Source organism: Loxodonta africana, chromosome 19, assembly GCF_030014295.1.
Source record: "Loxodonta africana isolate mLoxAfr1 chromosome 19, mLoxAfr1.hap2, whole genome shotgun sequence".
Taxonomy (NCBI): Eukaryota; Metazoa; Chordata; class Mammalia; order Proboscidea; family Elephantidae; genus Loxodonta; species Loxodonta africana.
In genome coordinates this window covers 18,910,324-18,921,756 of record NC_087360.1, presented here as the reverse complement: position 1 = coordinate 18,921,756, position 11,433 = coordinate 18,910,324, and the positions used below count along the sequence as shown (strand labels likewise).

At 45.8% G+C, this 11,433-nt stretch overlaps 1 pseudogene; it reads right to left on the bottom strand.

The window, feature by feature from the left end:
- Window positions 1-3,381: 3,381 nt before the first annotated feature.
- LOC135228272 (suppressor of SWI4 1 homolog) lies at window positions 3,382-7,372 on the bottom strand (annotated as a pseudogene).
- Between the last annotated feature and the right edge of the window lie 4,061 nt (window positions 7,373-11,433).

Below are 11,433 nucleotides of genomic sequence, written 5' to 3'. Positions count from 1 at the left end.
CAGAAATTTATTTTCTCACAGTTCAGGAAGCTACAAGTTCAAATTCAGGGCGCCACTCTAGGGGAAGCCTCAGTGACATCACTAAAGGGAGGCTGGGGGTGTGGACTGCACGCCCTGAAGTTGTCAGAGAGGGTGACACCAAAATGACTCCACAGCCTGTGACAGCAGTGGTGACGGGCAGGCCAGCACCATTGGGGAAGGGGCCACCAAGGCAGTGGTGTCACTAGGGTTGGTGTCACTTGCTCATCACCCAGTGTAGTAACTTGTCAGCACCCCAGGGTGTGGGTGCCTGGGCCTGACCCTCCATTGTGCAAAAAGGAGGGCCTCTACCTTGGCCAGTGGGAAAGGAGGAGCTGCGGGGAGCTGTGAAGGTGTAGGGCTGGGAGAGGCAGCTGCACAGTGTAGCACTGCTGGGGGGGGGTGGAGTGGGCTGGCCACCCCGCCCACTACGGAGAGGTTCACTGGCCGGCCTGGGTGGGACAGATAACACCAGGAGTTACCACACTGGGTGACACCAACCATAGTGAAGCCACTGGGAAGGATCATTGTCAGCTCTGGGGAAAACCTTTGTCTCGGCTTTTCTAGCCTGGGCGTTCTTTCCTGGGTTCCTTGGAGATCTCCATTGTGGCATCTATTTTTCCCCCATTTGTGCTTGCCTCTCTCCGTCTAATCTGCTCTTAAGCAGATTAACCTTAAAAGTCATTAGGTTTACGACACACTCTATACTGACGTGGCCTCATTAACGTAACAAAGAAAATCCTATTCCCAAATGGGATTACATTCACAGGTATGTTAGGTGCTGTCAAGTCATAATTTTCTACTCAAAGCAACCCCTGACAGCGTAGAACTACCCCATTGGGAGTTGTAGGCTATAATCTCTAGGAGAAAGCCATGGTGGCTTAGTGGTTAAGAGCTATGGCTGCTAACCTAAAGGTCGGCAGTTCAAATCCTCCAGGTGCTCCTTGGAAACTCTATGGGGCAGTTCTACTTTGTCCTATAGGGTCGCTAGGAGTTGGAATGGACTTGATGGTTTTTTTTTTTTTTAATCTTTAGGAGAGCAGAGCGCCAGGTCTTTTCTCCCACAGACCAGCCGGGTAGGTTTGAACTGCCAACCTTTTTATTAGCAGCCAAGCGCTTAGCCATTGCACTACTAGGGCTCCCTCACATCCACAGGTATAGGAGTTGGAATTCCAACACATATTTTGGGGGGACACAATTTAATCCATAGCACTGGGCATGTACCCTTCACCCCAGTACCTGCCTGGCCTAACTTTTTCATTCGTTGACATTACTTGCCCGGCCTCTGTAGGCATCTGGGTTTGAGGCCTCTAACATGCCTCACCAGCTCTTGACAAGTCTTGTGATTCTAGGGAGCTTTCATTGAGTTGTTAGTAAGCATGGATGCCTCACTGGAACCTGCCCAGGGAATAGAGTTTTATTTGTCCTGGATCCCACCCTGAGATGGATTTATAAATGCGGAAGCCCAGTGCCAAATTTAGCAGAGTGATTTTGTTTCCCAAATGTAGGCCACAGCGTGTAATTTGAGCTGTAACTTAGTAACCATGTGTGCAATTACCCAGCGAGGTGATGGGTGATGGACGTGTTCAGGATGGGATCTGGGAGCACTGGACCAAATCTTTTCCTTCTTTCTGTCTCCTGCCACCAGAGACCATTTTCTTCCTCATTGACTGTCTTGGGCGGTTCAGCTCCTCCTTTGGTCCCCGGAGACAACATTGAGGGTGTGGCTTAAAGATCAGCCAACTGGCAAGAGACAAGTTCAAGCTCATGGTTGCTTGCTGGGAGACTCTGGGCTACTCCTTGAGGCTCCCTTGGTCTCCATTAGCTCCATAACATGAAGACCCAGAAGGTTTCCTTGTCAAAAACCTTTGGTTCTATGAAGTAAGTGGGGGCTCTGGAACTTGGAAGATTTTATTTCCACACAAGTTATGATTGTTGTTGTTGTTAGGTATCATTGAGTTGATTTTGACTCTTAGTGACCCCATGTGACAGAGTAGAACTGCCCCATAGGGTTTTCTAGGCTGCAATCTTTGTGATCTTTACCGGAGCAGATTGCTGAGTTTTTCTCCCTTGGACCCACTGGATGGGTTCAAACCGCCAATCTTTTGGTTCACAGCTGAGCACTTAACAGTTGCACCACAGGGCTCCTTCAAGGTATGACAACTGTCTTTAAATGAGCACTTACTTTGTGCCCTGTATGGGCAAAGTGTTTTACAGACATTATCTCATTTAGCACACAACAATTTAACACATATTAACTGAGGCTCAGAGAAGTTAAGTGATTTGCCCAAGACTACACAGCTAGTAGAGTCCTTGAGTAGTGCAAATGGTTAAGTGCTTGGCCACTAACTGGTAGGTTAATAATAGAACCTCCCTATAACAGTGTTGTGAGTTTTAAATGAACTAGTGTATGAAACAAAAAGCAAACAGACCCATTGCCATCAAGTTGATTCCAACTCACAGCAACCCTGTAGTGCAGAGCAGAACTGTCCCATAGGGTTTCCAAGAAGTGGCTGGTGGATTCGAACTACCGAACTTTTGGTTAGCAGCTGAGCTCTTAACCACTGCACCACCAGGGCTCCAAACTAATATATAAACCTCAATGACGTCGAGTCAATTCCAGCTTGTAGCGACCCTATAGGACAGAGTAGAACTGCCCCATAGAGTTTCCAAGGAGCACCTGGCAGATTTGAACTGCTGACCCTTTGGTTAGCAGCCGTAGCACTTAACCACTACACCACCAGGGTTTCCAAACTAGTGTATAGGTGGCGCAAATGATTTGGCCTTGACTACTAATCTAAAGGTTGGTTGTTTGAATCCACCCAGTGATATTGCGGAAGAAAGCCCTGACAATCTGCTTTCATTAAGACTACAGTTCTACTCTATAACACATCGGGTTGTTATGAGCTGGAATTGGGTTAGAATATATGAAGCACTGGGCACAGGGCCTGGTATACAGTATGCCAATGAATGTTAGCAGTTATTATTATAGGCATGCATGCCATAACGGTCCACTAAATGTTCTGTGAAATAGGATGTTACGTGATTTGGACATTGTACAAACACCTGGGTCCGTGGGGCCTGGGGCTCCAGGTGCACATATAGGCAGGCTACTGTGAAGGTCATGGCAGAGAGGCTTTGGATGCTGGCCTGGCAACAGGGGTATGGTCTTGTGACCCAGCACCCTCGTCCATGCCAGGCCCCCAATACCTGCTGAGCTCAGGCGCTTGGGAGAAGGATCGGGTGCCTACTCCTCCCCGCAGCAGGGGCACCTGTTCCGGAGCGTGGTGGGGCTGCGGGGCGGGTTGCTGCAGAGTCGGGCTGTGGGCATCCCCTGGAGAAAGGAAGGGGGGAGGTGTTTTCTCTTTTTGGGACCATCAGTCATTTATTGTGGGGTGGGGATGGAGTTAGAGAAACAGCTCCTTTAGAAAAGGAAACTGAAGGCTGCACTTGGAGCCTGGTGGGAGCCCCAGGGCAGTGTCTCTTGGCCCCAATCTGGGGCATTCCCTTGACCTTGCTGGGGCTCACGTCTGTGCAACGCCCCCTCCCCCTGCAGCCTCTCTGGGCTCCAGCTTGGCCTAGGCTCCGCGAGACTGTAGGTGGGCTTTGGAGGCCTCTGGTCTGGCCTCTGATCCTTTACCTGCTGGTGTTTGTGAGGAGGCCCGTGTAGCTGTCTCTGCTTGGTCAGCTCTGGGAACATGTCCTCGTGAGGCTCCTTGTGCCCCCCCCAGGGGAAATACTCAGCTTCCTCCTCCTTCTCCTCAGGTCAGCTGCCCCCGTCAGCCTCTGGCAGGGCCCTTTCAGCCCCACCAGGCTCTGACCTGCCCTCTTCATGCCCACCAGGCTGTTCTTGTGGGCATCTTGCTGCTCCCGCTTGTGCTGCACGTTGTGGGCCTGCTAGTCCTGCCTCTGGGCCTTCCATGCCAGCCTCTTCCCCTTGGCCGCCAGGCTGGCTTGCAGCTCCTCCTGCATCTTGTGCACGAAACTGTGGAACACCACGTTCCCTTCCCGACACCCTCCTAGATCTCAGTGAGCTGCAGCGTCATCCAGGACTGATCTCAGTGACCCACAGGGCACTCTTCTGGGCTCGCATGTTGCCCTGCCTGGGGATAGCCTGAGGCAGTTTCTTAATGTGCTTGGGCTCTGCCTTGCACTCTGACAGCCCTGTGCTGGTGGCCAGCAGCTCGCTGATGTCCTGCAGACGGCTTATGTTGGGGAACTTCTCTTGGAGAAGCTTCTTCATCCCATGATTTGTACCCACAGGAACAACTTTGATGCTATAATGGAGGAAATCCAGCTCCTGGGAGTCAGATGATGAGGAGGGAGCACTTGATGGTGTTCAGGTATACCTTGTGACCCTGAGTGCCAGGTACATGTCCTGGAGGCCAAAGCTGTTGAGCACCAGGAGGGGTGGGTAGGCACCCCTGGAGGGTGTTACTGGCACCTCTACACCTTTAATTAAGTAAGGTTCTTGCCTCTCACTGGTCAAGAATGAACAGGTAAGGCACATGAGCAAAGCTTTATTAAAAGAGGCTTGCAAGCAGAGACAAGGAGGGCCTAGGCAACACTTAGCCTGTCTCCCAGAACAAAGGATTTGCATGGGTTTTTTAAAGTTTTTGAGTGGGAAAAGATTCATGTTTATTCTGTGGCATAGGTGGGGTTTTCCAGCAAGTGGCACATTTTGGGCGGGGATAGGTTAACTAAGGTACGTGCTCAGCAGCTTTTTAAGATGGCTTTAAGATGGCTCCTGTCCCAGAGTCTTCTAGGATCTGTACCAGGACTTATCATGTGGTGTCACACCTGTGCAGTCACCTGTTTGCTGAGTTCAATTCCCCAGCTGCGGCTGCAGCCCCTCACTGCCCCTGGTGGAAGGTCACAAAGCGATCACAGGTGGATGTCCTGCCCATGTCCCTGGGGCTAGTTTCTGAAATGGCTGCTTCTGAAAGACAACTTTAAGTAAGTTTCCAGGCTGTTTTCTGATACCCTGCTCCATTGTTCTGGGGAATGTTCTGCACCCTGGCCCATTTCCTATTACTATGTTACTTTAATTTGTTTATGTGAATTGCACATTTGGGGGCCCCTCTGTTCCCTGTCTTACTCCCCTCTGAGAGACTTCAAACTCATAAATCTTTATGGGAATGTGGACGGAGGTCTCTGCTTCTTAATTTCTTTGTGCTGGACTGGGACATTGCTTCTGCCTAACCGAGTAGAGTCTCTTGCTACCTGATCTAAGTAAGTGTGTACTATCAGGACCCCTTCTTGGGAAATCAGTAGGTAGCCTTGCATGACCAGGAGCTTGGCCTGAAATTGTTGTAATCTGGCAGGTACAAACTTTATCAAAAGCTTAAACAGGCAGGGGCCAAACATAAGTAGTAAAAGTATTGCTACTAAGGGCCCCAGGAAGGGGAGAAACCAAGCTATTGGTGGGAGGTGTTGTTTTACCTGTTCCTACATAGTTAGGGCTAACTTAGCCCGGTTATCTCATAACCAATTTGCTTGAGCTAGCAGTTCCTGAGTTCGAAGTTCTACTTCTTTTGAGGTATTAATATAAAAGCAGCAAGAGGTATTTACTACTGTGCATACCCCTCCTTCCTCAGCCAGAATATGGTCCAGGGCTAGACAATTACTGAGGACTGTGTTGGCTAAAGAGTGTATCTAAGTTTTCAAAGCCAAAAGGCCTGGGCCTGACTTTTCAGCTACTCTTTCCAGAATAGCTGAGATATTTTGGGCTGTGGCTGCATTGTATACTATTCCCCCAGTCAAGGCTCCAGATGCCAGGGTGGCTACCTCCATGGCTAGGAGTGTCACTGGTACCTGCCTTTTCCGGTGCAAGACTCCACTGGTGCCCTGGGTAGGAGTGGCTAAAGATGAGACTTGGGGTGAGTAGGCCAGGGTGATAGATGGAGGTTTTCCACAGACTCGCTTCCAGCCTGATTGCTGGAGCATCTTATCGAGTCCTACTACTGCTTCACTGTTAAGGAACTGTTGGATGCATTTTTAGCTTCTGGTTTTGCACGGAGAAAACCACAGGTGGTTTTTTTAGAGGACGGGGCTTCTTCTGCTACATAGACTAGAGACTTAGCCAGGGCATAGTACCCAGGTGCTGGCTGAGGGGGTTGGGAGGAGATGATGATAAGTCCTCACAAGTAAGGAGAAAAGCAAAAAGGGAAGTTTGGCAGCCCAGGGTCAACTATCTCTAGAGTAGGGATGGGGCTAGTGGGGTAGAATTTAATAAGAGTGTTAGACGGGGCCTGGGAGAGGTCTAGGGTTATATAACAAGTAAAGAGAAACATTACTTGTCTATAGGATATCTGCTGTGAGGTGGGGTTACTCTTCTGAAGGGGAGCTTTAGGTTTTCTTGTGGTTCACAGGAGTATGCTCGCTTCTCTTCTGGTGCTTCTGTTGAGGTTTCTTGTTACGTAGAAGTCGTCTTTTTGAAGAGAAGCTTCAAGGCTTCTATTGGTTCACAGGTGTAGGTGATGTCTCCTTGTCCGTCGGCCAGCTCCTGTGGGGTACAAAGCTCAATTCTAGAATTACGAATCCTTGGAGCGATTCCTTTAAGTTTGACTGCTGAAGGGGCAGTCAGTATGACCTGGAAGAGCCCTTTCCATTTCTCAGACAGCTAATCTTCAGGTCATCCTTCTTTCCAGTTTTAAGAAGGACAGTATCTCCTGGATTAGCAGGAGTAGGGGTTCCTTTTTCTGGTGTGGGGAGCACATTATTACCATATTCTCTTCGGACCTTCTGCACTTGTCCCAGATGGGTAATGTATTTAAGAAGTTGATGTAGTTCAGGACCCAATAGTAGATCTGTTGTTAAAAAGGGCCTTCTATATAGCATTTCATACGGACTGACTTTTAAATCTCGCCTAGTGACAGCCCTAATTCTCATGAGGGCTGTGGGTAATAACTTAATCCAAGTTTCCTGACTTCCTTGGCAAAGCTTTGCCAATGTCCTTTTTAGAGTCTGATTCATCTTTTTCACTTTTCCTGAGGACTGAGGATACCAGGCTGTGTGTAACTTGTAGTTTATGCCCAAGGATGTGGAGAGAGCCTGGGTTATTTTTGCTACGAACGCTGGGCCACTGTCAGATTGTAAAGACCTTGGTAGTCCAAATTGGGAAATTATTTCTTGTGATAGGAATTTTCCCACTTCTAAAGCCTTTTCTGTTCTTGTGGGAAAGGCTTCTACCCATCCAGTGAAGGTATCTACAAACACCAGGCATCAGGATAAATCCAAGATAATCCACCTGGGTTTGGGAAATTTGTGCCTTTTTCGGGGATACCTGATATCCCCTCTTTGCCAAGAAATTTAGTAAGAGGAAGGTATTTGTATCCAAGGCCTCTTTGGTCATGCTGGCCAATAATAACTCATCAACATACTGTAATAATGTGCTTTCTGGCAAAGATATTTCTCTTAATTCTTTTGCTAAGGCATTTCCAAATAAATGGGGTGAATCTCGGAAACCGTGGGGTAACCGGGTCCAGGAGTATTGTGTATTTTCTTGCGTGTCTGGGTCCCTCCATTCAAAGGTGAAGAGAAATTGGAATTCAGGATGTAAAAGAAGGCATCCTTCAGATCTAAGACTGTGAAATATTGGGTGTCTCCTGGGACTTGTGTTAGAAGGGTGTAGGGATGGGGGACCATGGGGTGTATAGGAACTACTACTTCATTAACCACCCTTAAGTCTTGTACAAACCTATAGGTGCCATCCGGTTTCTTCACTGTGAGTATCGGAGTATTACAGGGTGATTGACAAGGTCTAATTAACCCATGCAATAGGTAATGTTCTAACAAAGGTTTGATGCCAACTTGAGCTTCAGGCTTCAGTGGGTATTGTTTCTTCCAGGGGTAAGGCGCTCCTGGTTTTAGTTTAATGAGTATCGGTTCTATAGCTTTTGCTTTCCCTGATGTGGTTGTATCCCATACTTTTGGGGTCACCTGACTTACAATGTCTGGTGGTATCTGGTGTCTAGGTTGGAGTACATTAGTTAACTCTGGGTTTTCACTTTTGACACTTATTAAATCTGTCTCTAAATGTATTTTTTCCCCAAGCTTACTCGTTAGATCCCGTCCCAACAAAGTGACTGCCCATTCTGGGACATAGAAGAAAGAGTGTTAGGGAGTATGGTCTTACCAGACACAAGAGGGGACGAGTGAATTTCATAATTCTGGGCTTCCTGCTTAGGCCAGTAATTACACAGTCTGCCCAGAAAGAGGGGCTATCAAGTAATTCAAAGTAGAGAAGGTGGTTCCCGTATCCAAAACAAATTCAGTCTCCTTACCTTCCACATTGAGTGTAACCCTGGGCTCTCCCATGGAGATATTGATGGTACAGTTGGGAGCTAGGCGAGCTCTAGGGCCCCGTCAGTGTTCGACCTCTTCAAGACCTTCTTCTGAGAATGTCATCATTCTTGAATGGGGGTTGTTGGTCCAGACCTTCGAGGGGGGTCATCCAAGCATCTTGCTTTAGGGCGCTTGGAACACTCCACCTTCCAATGGCCTTGCTTTTGACAATACCCACACTGGTCAGGGTCTATATTCACCGGCTGCCGGGCTGACCCAAATCCAGGCTTTCAGGGTCCTCTGGGGTTACCTCGAGGTGGGCGGCCTTGGAGAGAAATTGCCAACAAGCGGGCTTTTCTCTTCATTTTTTCTTCAGATTCCCTCTTCACTTTCTCCTCAGCAGCCATGTCCCTGTTACTGAATACCTGAAAAGCCTCCTCCACCAGTTGGGAGAATGAGGTCTGGGGACCCGCTTCCAATTTTTGTAACTTCCGCCTTATGTCTGATGCTGACTGGGTGCTAAAATGCGTGGCCATTAAGGCTCTCCCTTCCCTACTTTCAGGGTCAATATTGGTATATTTCCTAAAAGATTCAGTAGGCCTGGTGAGGAATACAGCTGGATTCTCTTCTAACCCCTGAGTGACTTCTCTGACTTTGTCATAGTTAACAGGCTTGGCTACACACTTCTGAATCCCGCCTATGGCACATGCAACTAATTGTCTGGCTCTTTCCTTACTATCCCTATTGTAATCCCAATTTGGCTCTGCTTCGGGGACTGCTTCTCCTCCAGGTCTGAAAATAACACGTGTTGGTTGTGGGCGATTAGCGTCGTCTGCCTGTTCTCTAGCCTTAGCCAGGATCCTAGTCTTCGCATCTGTACTACAACACTGAGTTAAAATGACCATCACACCTCCCCAGGTCAGATTAAAATTTAAGCTGAGTTTCATGAACTCATCCTTAAACCTCTCAGAGTCTCCTGACACAGTCCCTAACTTTTCTTTGCACTGGCTTAAGTCTGAGACTGAAAATGGCACATGAACCCGGGTTGTGCCTCTAGGCCCACAGTGATTGATAAATTTCTTGAAGATTTCTCTAATTCAACTATACCATAAATAGGAATTTAAGTTACCAACCATACCCTGAGTGTTGGACTAATGGGCTTTCTTCTGATTCTCATTTTACAATGGGTAACAAATTTAACATTACCTTTCTAATATGTACTTTGGATATCTAGAGATAATCCTAAAGTTCTCAAAGTGTCCACGCATTTATCAGGAATTTAAACAAGAAATTGTCCCCATAAATTCACTATCATTTGGAAAGGAATCATCTAAACTAGTATAGGTGGATATATCACATAAAAAGATATCTAGAAGGAACACACACAGTTTGTCTAGGGAAAACAGAAAATATAAAAAAGTTTACATGTGACAAACAAGTTCTCATTAGAGATTAGCAAGATAATACAGGATGGACTTCTCCTGTTGGAGGTCTCCAGTTAATCCATCTAAAACATACTAAGTGTTTTTTCCCAAGGGCAACTGCCCCTCCTTGGTTTACCTATTAACAGTCATGGGTCACTTTCTCAGAAGCAGAAGTGGAGCCTAAGACAAAACGGGGTCTGAGCCATGAGGTCGCTCTCCTCTGAGAACCTGGTTCCTTTAAGATATATAATTTTCTGTATAGCAAGATGGTACGAGTTTGATTACAAACATTAGACAGGTATTTCATACAACATCGTCTTGAAGACTGATTAAACCGATTACTGATTTACCCTAAATATATCTCTATTTGCTGATCTTTGGAGTCAATTTCTCAAAACAGACTGAATTCATTTTAAAAAAAAAAAAAAGCATAACGCCCAGAGCAAAATAGTCTTGCTAGTTTATCTGGACAACTCTTTGCCTCAAAGTGGCTTCAAGAACCAGTTTTTCTTCAAAGCTCAAGGTTCAAAAGGACACCCAAAGGCAATGGCCTGTGTGGGTTGCCCCAACCTCTATGAAAGCCAGAGACCTGGATTCCAGGAGAATTATATACAACTCTCTCATGGTTCCTTCTTTTGGATCATACTCTTGTTACAGAATCTTTGATTGAAAAAAAAAGCTCAATAAATGGTAATTGGGCATCATCCGGTTTTTAAGATCTCGGGCACCGTACAACAAATTAGGAGGTAAAGTAGAAACACTAACAATAGTATTAGGCCAATTGTCTGATATAACCAATGAAACCATGACCCTAAGGTCTTTGAACCAAGGAAACAAATCCCATGAGGTGTTTGTTTTTGCATAAACAGCATCAGTAACTGCTTTTCACGTGCCTCAGCAACAACTATATTCTCTAAGGCTTCAGATTGTATATTAATATAAATAAAGCAACATTTATCTATTAAGGCACAAAACCGTTCCGAGAGAACTAATAGGAAATCTAATGTTATTCTAATTTGTAAAGTCATAGTTCAGATTTTAGACACTTTTCTGGTTGTGGCATTTATAACTCTGTTAAGTTTGTCAACAAGAACTTCTAATTCAAGAGTTACAATATCTAAACCCACTACTTAGATAATTTAGGAGAAAAGAGGAAAATGGTTTCTTATATCTAGAATGTAGGAACTTAAGGCATTTCTTACTTCCAGAAAGAAAGACCTTTAAAACATCAGCAGTATTCTCACTTAAACCCATAGTATCGTTTCGTTTACTCAGTCTTACGTAGTTAATTTCTGTTCCAAGTGATTCTGGATCAACAGCAGTCCACAAAACTATCAGCATCTGTATTTAGAGTTCTGGAAATCTTGATTGAGTCTAGTCACAGTCCTTTTCATAAGTGCAATAGAGCCCACCTTTTTGGTTGAGATATTCTGGTCAGATGTTTTCAGAAACTTAGCAAAGTAAAAACTTATCTGCAGATTACAAAACTTAATATGGCCATGATTAATTTATAAACATAATTCTTAGTAGTGAAAGACCTGATAGAAATTAATTACAAGCATAATGTAAAGGCCAAATAAAATCAGTTAAAAAAAACTTTAGATAAAAATATTTCTAAAGGTAACTGTTAGCCATATTTTAAAGAGCCTCAGATATATTACATAATAATCTTGAGACTTAATACCATATAGTCAGGATATATTAA